This window comes from Pelodiscus sinensis, chromosome 3 (assembly GCF_052426305.1).
Source record: "Pelodiscus sinensis isolate ZL-2025 chromosome 3, ASM5242630v1, whole genome shotgun sequence".
Taxonomy (NCBI): Eukaryota; Metazoa; Chordata; order Testudines; family Trionychidae; genus Pelodiscus; species Pelodiscus sinensis.
Genome location: NC_143054.1, coordinates 182,381,364 through 182,402,901, shown reverse-complemented (window position 1 = coordinate 182,402,901; position 21,538 = coordinate 182,381,364). Strand labels below are relative to the sequence as shown.

The 21,538-nt window shown below is 44.3% G+C and overlaps 1 protein-coding gene across 1 annotated transcript in view; it reads right to left on the bottom strand.

Annotated features, from left to right (window-relative positions):
• The window catches only part of REL (REL proto-oncogene, NF-kB subunit), a 52,860-nt gene extending 43,630 nt beyond the window's left edge, over window positions 1-9,230 (bottom strand). Inside the window, exon 1 of the mRNA XM_025184195.3 lies at window positions 9,102-9,230. The gene's annotated coding sequence lies outside the window, so the exon portion shown is untranslated. The remainder of the gene's footprint in view (window positions 1-9,101) is intronic.
• Between the last annotated feature and the right edge of the window lie 12,308 nt (window positions 9,231-21,538).

Sequence of the window (21,538 nt, the reverse complement as noted above, 5' to 3'; positions counted from 1 at the left end):
ATTGGTATTACAATGAAATAATGTAATAATTCCTATCAACAAGGAACTTTCAAAGTTGTAGTTAAGGTAAAGGCTTAGATTTTTCCTTATAACAGCTCTGAAAGCCCCTGCTTTGTCATGCATATGAAATACAGATGGTTTCTGCCATTTCTCAGCCTTTTTATGCATCATTTGACTGTCAAGATGGCAATTTCCTGCGTTACTTTTTTTTTAAATTATATTTAACACAAGTGTTCATTTGTCATTGTAATCTGATGTAGTGGCTGGCCTCTCTTATTATATAAACAGAAATAATTTGATAAATAATCATTTATCTGCACATTATTTCTACATATAAATCCTTCCACTCAGTGCTAATGCAGAAGGCAGGTAAGCCGTGTTCTTAGAGTTTTTTGGTTTACATATTGCTCTAAGCCAATACGTTAGGCCTGGTAAAAGATACAATCTATGAGGAGTCTTATAGGATAACACTCTCAGATGCCTGGAAAGAACAGCTATATTTTTTCTATGCAAGATCAACTATACACTTTCAATCGGAGTGACTTTAATTTTAGACTAAAAAAAAACAACCAAGAAAGAACCCAGGTAAAAATCTCCAGAACATAGTGTGTCTCTCTCGTCAGTAACACAGTCTGCACTATCTCTACCTCACAAAATGATGAAACAAAAGATAGGACTATGCAGCACTTTAAAGACTAACAAGATGGTTTATTAGGTGATGAACTTAATAAACCATCTTGTTAGTCTTTAAAGTGCTGCATAATCCTGTCTTTTGTTTCAGTAAGACCAGACTAACACGGCTACATCTCTATTACTATTTCACAAAATGATAGCTGTCTTGTAGATTTCCTAAAGATGAAAAGGTGGGGTACACAGAAAACAAAGTCATAACAGTTACACAGTCTGCATTAACCAAAAACCTTACTCCGACTAAGAGCCTAGTCAGAGTAATCGATAACAAACTGGAGCAAATGAACACTCATAAAATTATATTGGATTTAAAGCAGCAACCTTAGAACAAAGATACAGTGGTAACAAGTACAGTATAAAAGCTTAGAGCAAAAGCTGACATGGCTAAGGAACAGGGAGAGGCAGAAAGTACGACAGGACATACTTATAACTGAGGCCTGATCTACACTAGAAAATTAGGGAAATTCAACTATGTAGGTTGGGAGTGAAAAATCCATATCCTAGCAGCATTGTTAAGCCCATGGTAAGTTCCAGTGCAGACAGCGCTAGATGAACAGAAGAATTACCCCAACCAATGAGAGAATCCAGGGCTGACAAAAGACTTCACGGCCGAGCGAGGTGGAGGGCGGGGGTGAGTGGGGCAAGGAGGGACCTGACTCCAGTCCTTCTGGAAGGGGTGGATCCATGAATGGAAGGGGTAAGGCTGGGGGGCTTAGCTTTCCTCACCCAGTCCTTCATTGCCCCTGGGGGCTACAGGGTATGCACTGTGCAGGGCTCTGGCAGCAATTTAAAGGACCAGGTATTCATGTCTGAGATAGCAGTGATGACGAACAGGAACCTTGGGCCCTTTTAAAATGTCCAGGCCCCAAAGCAGCTGCCCCTTTTACTCCTCCTTCTGTTGGTGGTAGGTAATGTAATGTCCGTACAACAGTGCAGCTGCGCTCCTGCCACATTTAGACCAGACCTTACTTAGACAACTCAGAAGGTTGATAAAGCAACTACAATGTCAAAATGTGAGAGAATGAGGATCATATTTATAATCTGAAAATGACAGTACTGTCTGATATGGAGTTTGTTCAAAGCAAAACTCAGGGAGGTTCAAATAATTGCTGATCAAAATGAAGTAAACTGTCAAAGTTTTGCACAAATCTAACCGCTATCTGTAACATTCTTCAAAACATGGAAGCTTCAGCTGCTTAAATTAGACATAGGAGAAATGGTCAGAGATGAAAGACCAAACCAAATGTGTCTGTGAAAATCATTCATAAAAAGTCCTGTCATGCAGTGCGGAGACTCTAAAATTTAAAACTAGCAGATTTACCTGGTGTTGCTCGGGTCCGTAATTCAATTACGGGGTTTTTTTTTAATAAAAGGGAAACATACATACTTTATTTAAATCATTGTGTTTTTTTAAAAAAACCCACAATGTTATTTTAATGATGTTAATCTGAAATAAAAATTAAAAATAGATTAAGATTTTATGGTTAATTTTTTTAGTATTTTTTTAAAAATGGGAATTCTATCGTGTATTCTTTTTCTTCATCCCTATACACTGTGTTTTAACAAAAAAGGGCTATGGTCAGTTTGTTTTCCAATGACATTTTCTTCTAGTTGTAAGCCTTAAGTATTAATTTAGTTGTGTCAAAACAGAGCACTACTCCAAATTTTTCAGTTTTATCTTTTTTCTGTAGGGTTTATTGAGAAGCAATCCTATTGCAGGTTGATCCTATTTTTCTGACTCATCTTGGTTCAGTCTCTTTCAACATTCACTCAGTTATGTCAGTTTTGAGGATTGCACTTGCTTTGGTGATTTTGTCTTTTTTCTTTTTGGTTTTATGAGAAGTGATCTAATTTCCAGCTACCTTCCATTTTCCTGGCACAACCAAACGTTTGCGTTGCATTAAGTTATGATCAGAGGAAGCTATATACCAAATTTGGTGGTCCTAGCTCTTACTTTTTGGGAGGTGTAGTCAGACAGGAACCCCCCTGTAACATCCATCTTTGTTTACCTGGAAGCATGCAGGGCACACAGAGCAGTAAAAGAGCATAGTCTTTGAAAGCCTTGAACAGAAGGCCCGGATATGCAGGCTGCTGTGACACAGGATGGCTGTAAACAGAGATACGCCAATTGTTGACCTCGAGGCTGTGAGAACTGCCTTGACTGACACCTATATTGATACGAACACACAGCCATCCGCGGGGGGGGAGGAATCTCTCGTCCAGTAAAAAATGTCCAGTACTCACAATTTAGTTATCTTTCTTGCAAGTGTAAATTAACTTGAAACTCCCTTGTAAGTACTGGAGTCACAAAGACGGACCAACACAATTTGGCATCTTAGATAAGAAAGAGGATATGGGCCCCTATGGGTATAAAGATGGGTCCAGCAGCACACTTACTCTGAGTGTCAATCTACCATCTATCTGCTGGCCGGGTTAGGTGATTGGCCTCCCGAGGTTCCACGTGGGCACCCACCTTGTATTAGTCTTTCCCAGGAATTGAGGGACCGGCCCTGGCCTGATATGCTGGCGTCGAAAGGCACAGAAGGGGGTAAAAATTGTACCTAGATGTGGTCCTTTGTCTTAAGTGTACACATAGACTTAGAGCTCTTTAAAGATTAAGCTGTCACTTGGTACCATTATCTTTATTTTTTATCTTTATTTTCTTTGTAACCATTTTTAAGGTCTATATTTGCTAGTAGTTAAGAAATAGAGCAATAGCCATTGTAACCATATGATTTATAAGCTTCTTTAATAAACCTGTAACTGTTTAAGTTTTAACCTGATTCCTTCAGTTGCTATAACAGAACCAAGCACAATTTAAAAGAACTTCAGCCGGTCATAAGGGACAGATATAGGAAGAGCTGGGGCATTTGGATCATGTTGCTTCCACAGGACAGATCCATAGGGGCATCTCTCAGTCTTCCCTAGGCTGCCTGCTGCGAAGGGATCCTGTATCCTAGCAATTAAAATCTGAGACGTAATAAGCTCTTCCTATAAACTCTGGGGCGTCTGTCAGCCTGTTGGCTGCCCTCCGCGAAGGGATCCCGATCCTAGTGGACAAAGACATGGATGTTAAACTCCTCGGGGCACCCGTCAGTCTCTCCTAGACTGCCCACTGCGACGGGGCCTTGTGTCCCAGCAGTTAAAGACTTGGGTGTAACACACACACACACACACACTGCCCTGACCATTGGCTGAAAGGAGGGGGTCATGATCAAACAAACTCTCTGAAATATATAAGTTATTAGTCATGATTCATAGATACATAGCATACTATCGTCTTCTATAGTCTTAATTTGAGCCTGATTCACAAGGTGAAAAGAAGAGCATTTGATCCTTCAGAAAAAACCTCCTTATGAATGAAGAAGGCACTACAGCCAAACCATCAATATCTATTCACTCTGAGAAGATGCATCCCACCCCTATTGGTAACCAAGAACACAACAGTACTAAAGGGGATAGAGTGTCTATAGCTTAACTTTGGTAACCAGAGATTTATCTGCAGTTACTTGGGGAAGTGTGGACACACCTTTTTCTCACTAAAATATTGATCAAATTCAATTATTCAGAGTTGGTATGAAACACTTAGTTATTTTTATTTAAACCTTACAGAACACAGTCGTGAGTGTGTCATAAGCTGGAGCTTCCTACAATCCATTTTATCCCCTGTAGTTCTGAAGCCAACTTTCTAAAATAAAGGATGGTACTCTCTGCATGTAATGATAGCAGCTGTTACACAGCCTAGGGTTTGACTCTTTGAGGACAATAAGTAGCAAGTTGAGTGAGAGAGGAAGTGAACTGTATCTTTTTTCTGTGAGGGATGTAGTCAGGCAAAAATGAAGATCTGCATAGTTAGCTTATGAAAGTGGAAAAAGAGAAGACAGAGGGGGGACAAATTATCACTGCATTATTTAAGCAAGTTGAGTACAAGAAGTAAAAGAAAGGGGAATACCCACCACCACAAGAGACAGAGAGAGGAAAAAAGCAGGCCAACAAACATAGGGATTTATTAGGCAAGACCCAGATGGGTGGTGATGGTAGTGCCCGGAATAGGCAAGACCCAGATGGGTGGTGATGGTAGTGCCCGGAAAGCTGGAATCAAAGCAGCTTGATTAAAGGCCCATCCTCCCCTCAAACTGCCAAATCAGCAGAACAGAATCAGCAGAACAAAAAAACTTCTTGGTTTTTTTTAAGAGTGACAACAGTATCAATGCTTCCTGGAAGTTAGTGCCCTCACCCCAAAATGATTGCCCTGCTCATCCAAGTCCTAGAACTGACTCTTTGAAAGGAATCCTTAGAGCCATATGCAGTGAAAATTAACTACACCTAGGGAAATGATTGATGCCTAAGAAGCATGGAGACTCAGGGCTGTTGCCAGGACCGTTGGGAGACGGACTTGAGCTAATTCAGGGATGGGGAACCTAAGACCTGGGGGCTGGATCCAGCCTCCAAGTCTCAGGGCACCTTCCCATGCTGGTGAGACAGCCCCCCTCGTCACCTTCCTGCAGGGCTGGAGAACACGAAATCTACTATCCTGGGCCCTACTAGGCTCTGGTGTGCGAGGGGAATGTGGGGGATGTCTTCTTCCTCAGTCATGGGTCATGTCAGTGAGGATTTGTGGTTTGGGGTTTTTTTCCTTCTCACTTGTGTGTGGCCCCCCAACCAATTTTTCTGTGTGTCAGTGGCTCCTGATCCAAAAAAGGTACCCCACCCCTGAACTAATTAGTCAATGGAGATGAGACCAGGCACCTGTTAGTCAGAACTTTCCATTGCAACAGCTTCAGCTTGTAGTGTGAGAAGATAAGCACTAAAGTTTCACATGCTAGAGGAAATAGGAGCCAGAACTCAAGTGGGGAACGTACGGTATTGGCTCCAAAGCGATGGAAAGGTCATGGCTCTTGCTGCTCGCCAGCTGGCCAATTTCTTCCTCCTTCTCCTCCCCATCCACCATCACAATGTCCTCCATGCTGCTGCCTTGAATGTTTTGGGCAGACTCCACAGTCTAACTTGGGAAGCTCTTCGGGTCCCTCCCTAGATTTGCATGCAGCTGGTTGTAAAAACGGCATGTTTGCGGCGATGCACCAGACCATCCATTTGCCTCCTTTGTCTTGTGGTAGGACTGCAGCTACTTTATTTTAACTCAGCACTGTTGGGAGTCCCTGGAGTATCTTTTACACACCAAGAACTGTGCTCTCATAGTGTAGATATTGGCATTTCTTTTGCTGTTTTGGAGTTCAGAGAGAATGGATTTCTCTCCCCATTTCTCAAATCCAAGATCTCCTGCACACTCCATGCTGGTGTTCTTTTATGCCTCTGGGAACTGGTGCCCACAAAACTTGAATTCTTGGAAGTCACGGCCATGTGTGCTTCCTGCCTGCCACACAGGAAATGAATTTCAAACTTTCCTGGGACTTTTCCTGTTCACTTGGAGACCAGTTCAGGTGGAAGTTCTGGCTAGAGTGGTCGGACCGGAGCACTGTGGGATCCCTCCTGCAGGCCAAGAACCTTGACTTTCTCTATGCTGAGTGTACACAAGTGTGAATTTGACCATGCCACGTCAAATTTTGTGTTACTGCTCATGGAAAGCAGGAGTATTGAAATCGACTTCAACGTTTCTTAAAGTCGAAGAAACAGCCTTCATAATGTGAACTCTCTGTTTAGAAAAAATCAATCTTAGGAAGTTAATTACAATCTATACTCCTAGGCCATGTCTACACTGCAGGCTTCTTGAGGAAAAAATTGCAGAGCATCCACACTACAAGCCCATTCTTGTGCAAGCAAGTTTACAGTAGATCATCAGAAGAGAGGGCTTTTTGCACAAGAGTTATTCCACTTCCCATGAGGAATAAGCTCTTTTGCACAAAAAGGCTAGTGTGGACGGGAACAGGGGTTTCTTGCGCAAGAAACCCCTATGGCTAAAATGGCCATCACAGCTTTCTTGTGCAAGAGAGCATCCACACTGACATGGATGCTCTTGCGCAAATGCACATGGCAGTGTGGACGCGCTCTTGTGCAAGAACTCTTGAGCAAAAAGTTCCTGTGCAAGAAGCCTGCAGTGTAGACATAGCCCTAGTGTAGAACAGACCTAGGGGAAAAAATTAAAGAGTATATTTAAGAGCTCATTAAATAAAGTGTGCTTCCTTAGATAATTGTAAAAATCAAGATTTCTTATTAGGTAACCACTTATGTCATCTAGTATCTAGACTATTACTGAGCTCTTCCTGACTGAGGAGGGTAGAACAAGGTGCCTAGACAGGATAGAAGCAGAACAGAAAAACAGTCGGGGTAAGTTATCTTTAGTTTAGTAATAGATACAATTTCTCCTAGATGTGTGTTTTTATGTATAGTATAAAAACTTTTTCTTTTATTAGTACTAATTGCAATAGTCACTTTGTCAGACTATTACCTAGTAATATTACATTTAGTCTAAGGCAATGGTGCCCATATTTTTCTTTTCATGCCCTCTCTTACCAGTAATGGAATCTGGGCTCACCCTCTTCATTACTGCATGGAGGACTCAGCAGAGAAGCTTGGGTTGACAGCGGAGCAGGGGCAGAACTAGGGCTAGACAAGAGCTGGGGCTAGAGGTAGAGCTGACCTAGAGTGGGGGTGGAGGAGGGAATCAGGACAAAGCTGGGCTAGAGCAGGAGGTGAGGTGGAGCTGGACTTGTGGTTAGAACAGGGCTGAGTGGTGCTCTTTATCCCATGTGGAGGCTGGCCTGAGTACCACTGGGTTCCCCCTCCACATTCTCACATGCTCCCCAGGAGGGTTTGTTCCACAGTCTGGGGACCACTGGTCTAAGGATTAGTGTTGGATAATGTCATGAAGTTCATCTTCTAATTTCTAGGCCACATTTCCTTTCTCTGTCCTCATGGCCTTCCCCACTAACTTCTATCCAGTCCCTCCTCTCACTTCATGATCCTTCAACAGTTATTCCTTCTCCTGCAATATCCTTCTGTCTCAAGTGCCCAATCCATATAATAGCCATTGGCTTTTTTCTAACCAAATCTTCTGAGAGAGCATATCTAGTGATGTTCTTTATTACTGCAATTTGGTATCCTCGTAAATTGCGGTTATAGTTTAAACATATCTAAATCCAGGAAGAGTAAAGCTAGAAAGCAATATCCAGCACAGTTTCTGTGGCTTTCAACACCAGACTGCCTTGACTCATTTCATGGTGGATCCTGCATCAGCTGAGGATCTGAGCATACTTCTGGATAAAAGATCTTATCCATTAAGCAACTTATTGTTAACAGTCCCTAAAACAGATTTCACGAATCCATGTATAATTTAGTGATAAGAAGACATCTGTTCATATTTAAAGCCATGTATTGAAACATTTATTAAATGCAGTACACTTAAGGAAAAAATTAAGGGCTAAATCTTGCTCTCCTTTTGCAAGCAAAACATCCATTCAAGTTAATGAAAGCTTTGTGTGAGGATGAACACAAAACTTTTTGAATGAGGTTCTAATAATGAAAATACTCTACTCATCTATATGTAGTAAAACAGACGAATACCAATGACTAGATGTAATCATCATCAAATAAGTTATTACTTTACATATTCATATGACTCAGTACTTATTTCCCCTTTCCTAAATTGATGCAGATTGTTTCCACTAAAGTCAAGGGGAATTTTTCCATTAATAGGAACGGGCTTATGGGATACACCTTCTCTCTTCCTCCCTCTCCCTCCCTTTACTAAGGGCACAACCTACAGCTACCTCCCTTTTTAAAAGGTCATTTTAAATATCCCCTGAAGTGCTTAGTACCATTTTGTTCAACCTTTGTTTAAATGGGCACCATTACAATCAATTTCTTTGATAGTCTTGGGTGGTTTCTTAGGAAAAAGTTTCACTATTAAAAAAGATACACCATCTCTTATTTTTGAGAATTACTTCCTCTTCCAACTCCCTTTTCACCTCCTCACGACCCCCGTAAAATAGACCAAAACCAAAATGTGAGAGCTCATACACTGACATAGAGTGAGCAGTTAACTAAGAAATGTTATTTCCAAGGTGATGTTCGTTTTTGCTGCTATTATTAATCATGCTGTAGCAAAGACATAGCAATAAACAAGGAGCTGATCTGGGTCCTTTTCTGCTCTGTTAAAAATCCCCACTGCTTATGTGGACATACTGACATTAAAGAGGAAGGATCATATTATAATTAAAGTACAAAACAATCAGGAAATCTGCTTCTGTTCCTGATGCTGTCAGTTTTGCCATGTGATCTTGAATATGTCATTTAACTTCTTTGTGTCTCAGTTTCCTCACTATGAAAGTGGGGATAATAATACCTGTTCTTGTGGGTTTTGTAAGACTTAATATTTGTAAAACATCTGTGTAAAACACAGAGCTCTTTAGAGAAAAATGCAATTATTAGCAATATTTGTCTGATATCCTGACCTGGCATTCCAACTGAAGATTTCAGAACCGTGCAATCATCAGTTATGTTCACTTCTATGAATTCTCATTGGCAGAAGAATTTCAGTTTTTCCATGGAAAATCTCTGCTAAGAAAAAGAGCACGGATGATGAAGAGAACTAAATTTACTCTCTCAAATACCCAAAAGAGAAAGGAGTCTGGTGACACTTTAAAGACTAACAAATTTATTAGGGTATTAGAGCATAAGCTTTCATGAGCTACAATTCACTTCCTCAAATGCTGAAGAGAAAAAGACAGACAGAAAGAGGGGGGGGGGGAGAAAGGATAGAGCTAGGAGTGTGACAACAGTGCTAATTAAATCAGAATGGATGTGACTAATCTCCAATAGTGATGAGATGAGAGTACCTGAATAGGAAATTACCTATTGTAATGGGAGAACCATTCCATGTAAATTAGACATTGGCTTGAGCGTCAAATTTGCATATCAATGCCAGCTCAGCAGTTTCTCTCTGCAGTCCGTTTTTGAAGTTTTTCGGTCTGAGAATGGAAATTGGCAAGTCCAAAACTGTGTGGCCTGGCAGGTTAAAGTGCTCCCACTCTGGCTTTTGCATGTTGCCATTCTTAATGTCTGATTTGTGTCCATTTACTCTTTTGCATAGAGACAGTCTGGTTTGTCTGATGTACATGACAGAGTTGGCACATATATCACAATTGTAGATGTACACATGAAGGAGCCTTTGATGGTATAGCTGATGGGGTTAGGTCTTATGATGGTGTTACTAGAGTAGATGTGTGGACAGAGTTGGCAATGGGGTTTATGGCAGGGTTAGATTCCTAGATTAGTGTTTCTATTGTGAGGTATGAAGCTGGTGGTAAGTATGTGCCTCAGGTTGGGGAGACTGTCTGTAAGCAAAGACAGTTCTGCTGTCCCATGTCTGTGAGAGCAAGGGATCCTTATGTATGACAGATTGTAGATCCTTGATAGTTTGTAGGAGAGGTTTTAGCTAGGAGTTGTAGATAATGGCTAGTGGTGTTCTGTTGCTTTCTTTGTTGGTTTCTGTCTCACGGATTGGAACAAATGTGGTTGTATCTTAGGGCTTGGAAGAACAAAAAGCAATTCAATCCTTAGTTAATTACTGGCAAATGTTGGCACTATGAATCTGTAGCCAACTGTTAAACTAGGGATGCAACAGTGTAACTGTTTAATCAAGTTTATCAGTTATTGAAACAGTTAGGATACATTAAGGGGAGCTGGCTGCCACCCAGCGCTTCATGCTTTGAAGTATAAAGCTTATACAAGTTGTACCTCCCTAAACTGGGACTCTCATCCTACTGGACCATGGATGTTTCTGGACCACAAAGCCCAGGAATAGGGAGGTCTTGCAACAAGGCCAGGAGCACAGCAGGGGGGAGGGGCGATGACTAAGCAGGATCCCTGTTCTTGTGGGTTTTGTAAGACTTGATATTTGTAAAACATCTGTGAACAGATCTGGTCCTGGGAAGCCCCATCTAAGCTGGTGGCAGGGGGGTTGGTGCCAGAGCCCTGTAGCAGCAGCTGCCCCAAACTCAGGGGCAGCCCATCCAGGAGCAGGCTGGAAGCAGCTGGCAGTCAGGAGGGGCTGGGAGATTGATGACAGGGCACATCCCCAGATCAGTGTTCACTCTAATCTGCATGGAGCTGACTGACTGGGCGGGGCTGATTAAGCTGTGCTGCCACACAGTTTAGAGGGAACACTGCCCGATTCAGCAAATCTCTTTGTTTGGGACTGCAGAGCCCATAGCAGCTGAGTCCCAATGTGGACTGGCTGCCAGCCCCACTACTGGGGGACTTTATACTACAGAGCCTGCAGCATGTAATACTAAGATTTTTAACAGTTACTTAATTAACTGCTTTTTAAACATCCCTGTGCCAAACTTAAGACCTCAATTTACAGCTTTGCTCTTCTATTGGATGTTTTAAGTTCTTAATGTAGTCAAAGATAAATCAAAGTCCTCCTATATTGCAAGCGCCAAAACTAATGATGAATCAACTCTGAACACCTGTGGATTTTGAGAGTGTTTGTATCTAGATCTGAGCTTTCTGGGGTAGGCCCAACTAACAGAAATTCAGCCTTTCTTTGTTACTGGAAAGTGATATGAGAGCAGCTCTAAACTCAGCATACTATGTCTGGATAAGATTTGAACACTTATTTTAATGAGTTTCTTGCCTCTGAATTAACAATGGGTAAAAGTAGGAAACAGGATTAAAAAAATAGTGGTAAGATATACCCATACAAAAGCAATATCATTTGGTAAATAGGATGTAAAGCTTTACAGATAATATATATATATACACACACACACACACACACACACACACATATATTAAGTAACCAACCTGAATTACAAAAGGCTTTGTACTTACACTACCTACCATTCTATGTTACACCATTGATTTATTTAGCTGTGAAAGAGACACAAGGATTTCCCTCTGTTATATGCTACTTATTTCTCATCTATATATTAACATAACTGAATATCATATCACATTAATTTGCTTTTCGCCTGTGGCTCCCACATCTAGGTGAGGCCGAGCCCCCATTAGGAATTACACAATTTACAGTGAGCAACTATTATTATATTGAAATTTAAACTGCACAGCTGTCAGTCTATTACAAGTCATGAATAACATGGAAGGGGTTCTTGCATGTAAATGCTCTGAATGAAGACTACATAGTTGTACAAACTTTAATCAATTAATCTTCACAGAAAAAAGGTAGAGAGAGGGAAACATCTGAAAAATGTATTATAAAAATGAGGGTATGTCTACACTAGAATCATTACAGTAACATTTCTAGAATGTTATATTGTAAACATTACTTCATAAATATACGAGGCTCTTTATCACACTAGTACATCCACCTCTCTGGAAGTGGCAGCTGGGTCAACAGAATTGTTTCATTGATTTAGCAATATCTACACTAGGGCTTAAATTGACTTAATTATTCCTCATAGGGCTTACAATTTTTCACAGCCACAGCAATGTAGTTAAGACAACATACCTTTGCAGTGTAGACCAACTCTGTCACATAAACCATGACATCCAGATATGAGTAAAAATGCTTGTAGTGACCAATAGAAAATAACTGCCACTGATCCAATTAAAGATCTTCAGTTTCTGTTCAGGAGAACATTAAAAAAACAAGAAGCAGGTTTTGGACTCCCCATGATCATGGACCTGCCTACTTTAGAGGCCCAAATCTGCTATCACCTAGTATAGTTTCTCCTTTTGTTGAGGTAACAGACATCTGTCTTGCTGTGGTGCTGAAGCTCTCAAGTCAAACTGTGCTGATCACTAATAATGGAAGGTTCTTGCATATGATAAAGCACAAATCTTTTCTTTTAAAAAACTTGTGAACTATATACATAAAACCATATTAAAATTACAATATGATGATGTAAAATCAAACACTCAAATATTAATAACCACGCTACCCTCATTTGTCCCCTTGTGTGTATGGAGTCTGATAAATAATCACATGATCACATACTGTTTCTTCCACATGACTATGCCTCATTCAGTAAATGAGGGGACAGCACTTGAAGTGACTGTTTGTCCTGTGCTCTTGACACTTTCCCTGATTGCATACAGGTAGCCTGATGCTTGAAGCTACCTGATTCAAATGTGAGGGGCAAGAGATAGGTATGTTTGGGTAAAGAAGACAGGAACTGGGAATATGAGTCTAAATGAAGGGAAAGAGGATAGTTCATAAAGATGAAGGGAAAGAGGATAGGTCCCAGCACTTAATCTTAACGGCTACGTCTACACTGGCCCCTCTTCCGTAAGGGGCATGTAAATTTCAAGAGTCGTCGTAGGGAAATCCGCGGGGGATTTAAATACCCCCCGCGGCATTTAAATAAAAATGTCCGCCGCTTTTTTCCGGCTTTTAAAAAAGCCGGAAAAGAGCGTCTAGACTGGCCCCGATCCTCCGGAAAAAGTGCCCTTTTCCGGAGGCTCTTATTCTTACTTTGAAGTAAGAATAAGAGCCTCCGGAAAAGGGCACTTTTTCCGGAGGATCGGGGCCAGTCTAGACGCTCTTTTCCGGCTTTTTTAAAAGCCGGAAAAAAGCGGCGGACATTTTTATTTAAATGCCGCGGGGGATATTTAAATCCCCCGCGGATTTCCCTACGACGACTCTTGAAATTTACATGCCCCTTACGGAAGAGGGGCCAGTGTAGACGTAGCCAACCAGTAAGCCTCACCCTTGAAGGGAACATTCAACTGGAACCCCCAGGTGCTGGGAGATGGAAATTAAATAAGAATCTTGGATAGAAAGAGGGATAAAGGGACAGTGCAATAGGGAGGTGGGGTAAGAGGACTGGGAGAGGGACAGGGCATAAGAAGCAGGCTCAGGGAAAGGGGAGGGGTAGAGAATAAGGGTCTATGACCACTCAGTTGAATTCCCTTCAAGAACCTGGAACAAAATCCAAGCTCCACCATCCTTCTGCTATCAGAAAATATATATGAACCCTACTAACAAACTGTGCATCTCAAACTCCTCTGGTGCCAGTCCACACTGAGTATGACAACCTATTACTGTTATCAGTCACTCCTTTATCTTAATGTGGCAGAGGTCCTTGCTGTGGTGCTAAAGGCCTGCTAATAACCCATGTAGGTATCAGTACGAGACATGATAGACATTTTTCTCTTTTTTAAAAACCCTGGACACTACTCACAAAGTAATGCTAAAAGTACATTAAGGTTGCTAAATCAAGCACTCAAAAGTTAGGAATTGCCAGAATTAAGGTTGCCTGTGTCTCATTTCCCATCTGTAAATTGAGGGCAATGACCCTTCCAAGTACAGAAGAGTTATGAAATAAATTGTTTGTGAAGCATTCATATAATATAGCATGCTGGTAATGACCCTCTGCCACATATATTGGCCAGACCAGACAGTCTCTTTCTACAACAAAGGATAAATGGACACAAATCAACCATCAGACATGGTAACACACAGAAACCAATATGGGAATATTTTAACCTGCAGAACTGGAATTCATCTACAAATTTGATAGTTGCCCTGAGCTTGAACAAAGACATTAACTGATTGGTTCATTACAAATCCAATTTCTCCTATGTTTAACATCTCTATTTTCACATCAGAAGCTATGAATGGAACACATCCAGACCACTTAAATAACCTCATTAACACAGGTCCTACAATTGACAGGTACTTCTTCTGCTATTATACATCTTGGTTTCTGTTATTCCCACTCCAACTCACCTGATGAAAAGCTCATGATTCTATGTAGTTTTGTTAGTTTCTAAAGTGTCACGGGGACTACCTGTTGTTTTTAAAGTTACAGGCTAACATGACTACCTCTCTGAGACTTTAGGAAAAAATAGTGTAAGTACACATTCAGTGGGCACCCTCCTATGCCCTAAAAGGTCCCATAGAAACTAGTATGTGATCACATAATTAAAAACTGCACTATAAGGCATATGCACAAGGAGGCAGCATTATTGGTTGCCCAAACATCCACAAATCTAACATCTGAATTTCAGAGAGCTTCACTTTCCAACCTTAATAATGCTTTTAAATATAGTTGTGCAGTGTGTGTGATGTGCAAAACACCATACAGAAAGGCACCTGTAGGAGAAGGCCTGGTAAAACACCACCTGACTAGACTGAGCTTTCCCACATAGGCTACGTCTAGACTGGCATGATTTTCCGCAAATGCTTTTAAGGGAAAAGTTTTTCCGTTAAAAGCATTTGTGGAAAAGAGCGTCTAGATCGGCACGGATGCTTTTGCGCAAAAGCACTTTTTTTTGTGTGCAAGAAAGCCCCGATCGCCATTTTCTCCATCGGGGCTTTTTTGCGCAAAACAGTTGTGAGCTGTCTATACTGGCCCTCTTGCGCCAATACATTTGCGCAAAAGGGCTTTTTCCCGAATGGGAGCATCATAGTATTTGCGGAAGAACACTGACAATCTTACATCAGATCGTCAGTGTTCTTGCGCAAATTCAAGCGGCCAGTGTAGACAGCTGACAAGTGCTTTTGCTGAAAAACTTGCCAGTCTAGACGCAGCCATAGGGTTCTGCGCTGGCTGGCACACTTCTGCCCTGCCAGTCCTTCCATAGGAAATCCTGGAACCAAAGGGGCTCTGGGAAGCATCTGGAAATAGTTAATACTGGATCTCCCTTGCAGAGAAAACTGTGGAGAAAGCTGGCAGCCCAGGGGAGGCCAGAGCCTTGGGGCATTGTACCCACAGGTGAAAGTGAGGGAGTGCCCCTCACCAGGAAGAACTGAGACCCGGGTTGTGATAGGACAGTGAGTACCAGTAAGATTTTAAGGTACTTTCATCCCTGGTTGTACCCTTCTCTGGGGAAGGCAGCAGACGGGCCCCTGCTCCCCTCCCGCACAGGTGAATGTCCCACGGGGACAGCGGGGGGCAATTGGGCTCTACTCCAACAGGACACAGCGGGGCAGCATCGCCCCCCAGTCCCTTCCCAGCATTGGGCAGGCGCCTGGCGGGAGGCGGGAACGGAGGCAGGAGCCGGTTCTCTTCCCCGCCAGGCTTCCCCAGCGCCGCTGCCAGGGCATTTCCCGCGCCGGGAAACACCCTGAATTCAAGGAAGCCCAGGCCGCCGTGGGACGGCCCGGGAAGCCAAGGGCGAGAGCGGCGGGGCCCGGCTCTGCGAGCGGCCGCGCTCCGCCGCTGAGGGGAACGAAACCGCCGGGCGAGCCCGGGTGGGCGGCGAACGACGTCAGCGCGGCGGGGGGGGGGGGGGGGGGGGGGGGAGGGGAGGCGCGGTGCTTCCCACACGCCTCTCCAGCGAGAGGGAAACTGCGGCAGCCGCCCCCGGCCAGACCCGCGGAGCCGTCACATGCGCCTGACGCGGCGCGCGCGCGCTCGCCCGCCCCGGCGCGGGGGCTGCAGCCCCCTCCTCCGTGTCGCTTTCCACGGCTGAACCTGCTGCTGCCGCCGCCGCTAGCCCGCCCCGCAGCGGGGGTGGAAGGACCCCCGCCCGCCCGCCCGCCCGCGCGCGCACACACGTGTGGGAAGCTGCGGGGGGTTGAGCAGCGAGAGCGGAGACATTCGCGCCGCTGGGGCCGCCGTGTGCTGCGGCTGCAGCGCTTCTACGCGCGAGCCCGCGGAGGGCGGAACAAGCCCGGCGGGTGCAGAGCCAGGTGAGCTGGGCGGGCCCCCCCAGCTGCATAGTGGAAGGAGGAAACCGACCGCGCGCCGCTTGACCTAGGTGTCATGGTTTATTCGCTAAACTGTTCGACGCATTCGATTAAGAAGGTGTTCGACCCTGTATTAAAACGCAAACGAGGCACGTGGAGACCCTTTATATACGCCTTTTAAGTTTTCACTTAGTGCAAGCCCTTTTTACTTGGCCACTTTTACCTTGGTCACTACGGTCGCCGATACATTTCAGTAGCATGAAGTTGTAGGTAACGTTTACATTAGCTGATCTCTGCACGCTGCATACATTTTAGGGACAAAGTTCTACATGGGCATTTCAAATGGAAGTTTTTCTTTAGACAGGTTAACTAAATTCCTTTTCCTCCGTGACTACCTCCCAAAAACAAACCCTCAAGAAAATCACTACACCAGAAGTGGCCAGCTAAAGAAGGCCAGAGAATGTGTTGCCAGCTTTTTTGCTATAAGGTGCATACTCATATGAATTCCCATTCATGCAGTCTTTTTAGAAAGGCAATTCCCATAGCTTTCAGTTTGTCCAGTTAGTCCCCCACATTCTCTCCCTCCCCACCACACACACAGAATTAGGTCCATATTAGAACAGAAACTATGAACAAAAATTACAGTAATAAACTCTATTTAAAGAGCTGATAGATCTTACCCTTCAGAAGAAATGAGTGACATCTAAGAGAGTAAATGATGAAAGCACTAGACTACTGGATATCAGTGGGGGTAAAAATGCTTTTGACAACATCAACTGGAAACTCCACAACAGAAAAACACACACTTAGTCCAGCATATAGAGGTGGCATTTAATTCAGGGTATAATTAAGAGACAAGGAGAAAACACATGGCCGTGTTTAGGCAGGAACAATTCCCAGTGAGTATTTAGTTAGAAGCTTATTCCCAAATGTGCTAAGTGAACTGGAAAGTAGTACAGGCAGTCCCCGAGTTACGCGGATCCGACTTATGTCGGATCCGCAGTTACAAACGGGGCTTTTCTCGCCCCGGAGGACGGGAGCGGCGGGACGCCCAGATGCGCCGCGGTCCACCGCCCCCGTCCTCCGGGGCGAGAAAAGCTGCTCCCTGTCTCCCTGCAGACCAGGGAGACGGGGAGCAAAGCCGCGGAGCACGCCCGCAGGGGGACAGCCCAAGCGCGCCTGGGCTGTCCCACTGCGGGCGTGCTCCAAGGCTTTGCTCTCCATCTCCCTGCAGACCAGGGAGATGGGGAGCAAAGCCTCGGAGCACGCCAGCAGTGGGACAGCCGCGGCGCGCCTGGACTGTCCCGCTGCCCGCATGCTCTGCGGCTTTGTTCCGCGTCTCCCAGGTCAGCAGACCAGGGAGACGGAGCAAAGTCGTGGAGGACTTGGGCGGTCCCGCCACCCCCGTCTCCCTGGTCTGCTGGGGGGGAGGGCAGCTAGTGCCCCACCCAGCAGACCAGGCTTTTCTTGCCTACCCCTGGGGTAGAGCAGCTGGGGGCTGCCGGGTTGGTCCTGCAGTGCCACTCCGGACCAACCCGGCAGCACCCCAGCTGCTCTGTCCCAGGCGTCCTGATTCAGCCGCTGCTGGTCAGTTTCAGCAGCGGCTGAATCAGGACGCCTGGGGCAGAGCAGCTGGGGTGCTGCTGGGTTTCTCCAGTAGTGCCAAGGAGCCACGCTACTGGAGCAACCCAGAAGCACCCCAGCTGCTCCGCCCCAGGCATCCCCAAGTCAGCCGCTGCTGAAACTGACCAGCGGCTGACTACAGGAAGCCAGAGGCAGAGTTGCTCTGCCCCAGGCTTCCTGGAATCAGCCGCTGATCAGTTTCAGCAGCAGCTGACTTGGGGACGCCTGGGTTTCTTAAGTTGAATCTGTATGTAAGTCAGAACTGGCGTCCAGATTCAGCCGCGGTTGAAACTGATCAGTTTCAGCAGTGGCTGATGCCAGTTGCGACTTACATACAGATTCAACTTAAGAACAAACCTACAGTCCCTATCTTGTACGTAACCCGGGGACTGCCTGTATTGAAAAATGAGTAAGTGGATGCCTAGACAGTAAGTGGGGTTTCTCCACTCAATTTTTAAAAAAATACTAATTCTGTTACACCACTTGTTTTCAAACTTCATTGCAGCACAATCCCCTTTTGACAACAAAAATTACTACACAAAACCTGAGACTGCCACTACATACTGAATGGGTTTTTTCAGAGAACTATCCATAATGACTCCAAGATCTCTTGAGTGGCAACAGCTAATTTAGATGCTATTTAGATGGTATATACAGTTGAGATTATATTTTCTAATGTACATTACTTTGCATTTTTCAACATTGAATTTTGTCTGCCATTTTACTGCCCAGTCACACAGTTGTAAGATCCCTATATAGCCAGGGGCAATGAATGGGGGTGCACAAGAGAGCACTGCTCCTCTCAACACTGTGGGTAGAACAGGCAAGGGGCCAGCAGCTGGCAAGAACACAGCCTCTGGGTGGTCTGGGAGACTAGTGGGGAGGGGGGGGTTAGAGCCCACAGCAGGGGTCACCCCCCACACTCATCAGCAGAAGCAGGGGGAAAGAGTGACAAAGCCCTAGACCACTTTGCTGCTCTGTCTCCTAGCCACGTTGCTTGGGGGAGGGAGTGGGACCACAACACTGCCTCTGAGTGTGTGGGAAACAACCCCTGCTGTCAGCACTAGACCTCTACTAGTCTCCTGGGTTGTGTTGCTCAGGAGAGGAGTATTGGGGGGGCAGAAGTCAAGCAGGGGTAGGGAAGGAGTGGGACCTGGGGCAGAGGAAGGGGTTGTCCCAGGTCTGCACGGGGCTAAACATGCTGCTAGGAGGAGTCACATGGGAAGGGACAGTCATGTGGCTGGTACTCCCCCAGGCTATGTCTACACTTGCGGCTTCTTGTGCGAGAAATATGCAAATAAAGCTAAGTGTGGAATATCACTAAGCCTCATTTGCCTACCTAATGAGCCACCATTTTTGCAGAAGAGGCTCTTGCGCCAGAAGGAGCTGTCTACACTGCCCCTTCTTGTGCAAGAAAAACCCTCCTGCGCAATGTCGTTATTCCTGAAAATAATCAGCACAGCAGCATTGCACAAGAGGGTTTTTCTTGCGCAAGAAGGGGCAGTGTAGACAGCTCCTTCTGGTGCAAGAGCCTCTTCTGCAAAAATGGCAGCTCATTAGGTATGCAAATGAGGCTCAGCAATATTCCACTTAGCCTCATTTGCATATTTCTTGTGCAAGAAGCCGTGAGTGCAGACATAGCCCCAGTGTCTCCCCTCAGCTATAGCATTTTCCAGTTTGTTTTCGACTTAAGTAGTTTTGCATCATTTGCAGATTTTGCCACCTCACTGTTTATTCACAAAATCATCTGGAAAAGTGAGTAAAGTTTAACAGTACAGGTCCCGGTACAGACCACTTAGGGATGCCACTATTTACTTCTCTCTAGTCTGATGACTGACCATTTATTCCTATGCTTTGTTTCATATCTTTTAACTGGTTACTGATCCATGAGAAGCCCCTTCCCTCTTATCTTATGACAACTTACTTTGCTAAAGAGCTTTTGGTGATGGATCGTGTCAGAGGCTTTCCAAAAATCTAAGTACATTATACCCACTGGCTTGTTGAAACCTTCCCCCTCAAAAATTCTAGTAGGTTGGTGAGGCAGGATTTTCTTTTACAAAAACCATGTTGACTTGTCCCCAACAAATTATGTTCATCAGTGTGTCCAACAATTCTGCTCTTTGCTATAGTTTCAACCAGTTTGCTTGGTACAAAAGTCAGGTTTACTGGATGTAATTGTCAGGATCATTTTTGAAGCCCTTTTTAAAGATTGGCACTACATTATCTATCTTCCAGTCATTTGGTAGAGAAGCTGATTTAAACGATATGTTACAAGCCCTACTTAGTTCTGCAATTTCACATTTGAGTTCTTCAGAACTTTTGGGTAAATATTGTGTGGTCCTGTGGAGTTATTACTGTTTAATTTATCAATTTATTCCAAAACCACCTTTAATGACACCTCAGTCTGGGACAGGTCCTCAGATGTGTCACCTAAAGAGAATGGCTCAGTTTCAGGAATCCCGCTCCCAAGATTACTGCCTGTTCTGTTCATTCCCTCTGTTGGGGCCTCTGGCATTGGCCACTGTCAAAAGACAGGATACTGGGTTAGATGGACCTTTGGTCTGACCCAATATGGCTGTTATGCTTATTTGAGCTCTTAAAAATGGTCACTTTTTAGATGTTTGGCATTACATGATATAATTGAATGGGACTGTTTTTCATCAGATCCTACCCCTATTTTATCTTGCATCCTTACCATAGTTGAACATATAGAATCTCCATTACTAGAGCCTTGCCTCTGTCTGACCCACATGCTACTCCACACCTGTTAGCTTTTCCCCAGCCCTTAAAACTGTTCTATAACCTTTTCATTTTAAGTGCTAGAAATCTGGTTCTATTTTGGTTTAGTTAAGCCTATGCTTTCTATATAGGTTACCACTTCCCTCATTTTTCCCAGTTCCTAATAAATCTAAACCCCTTCTCCTTACCCCATTGTCTCATCCACAGATTGAGTCCCTACAGTTGTGCCTGTCTTACTTCATAGGCATATGCCCAACTGTGTCTAATGATCAAATCCCTCATAACTATTACCTGTATCTTCCTAGTAACTGAAGTTACTTTCTCCAGAGAGATGTCCTCAGTATGAGAAAATACCACGATATCTGGAAGCACTGGCAATGTGTGGGGCCACACTCCCAAAATGACCCAGGGGGAAAGGGTAAGGGACCAGAACATCTAAGTGGCAAGGGCAATTAGCAAGGGTTGGTGCTCACAGCAGGGGGCAGACCCCTCTGCCCTCATTGGCAGCCACAGAGGGAAACAGAGCAACCCAGCTCTGCTCGTCCAGCTGTTGATGACATTGTTTGTGAGAGGGACAGGACCCTCCTTTCACACTCACCAGGCTGTGTCTAGACTGGCAAGTTTTTTGCAGAAAAACTTGCCAGCTGTCTACACTGGCCGCTTGAATTTCCGCAAGAACACTGACAATCTCATGTAAGATTGTCAGTGTTCTTGCGGAAATACTGTGCTGCTCCCGTTTGGGCAAAAGCCCTCTTGCACAAATGCTTTTGTGCAAGAGGGCCAATGTAGACAACACGGTATTGTTTTGCGCAAAAAAGCCCTGCTCGCAAAAATGGCGATTGGGGCTTTCTTGCACAAAACTGTGTCTAGATTGGCACAGACGCTTTTCCGCAAAAAGTACTTTTGCAGAAAAGCGTCCGTGCCAAT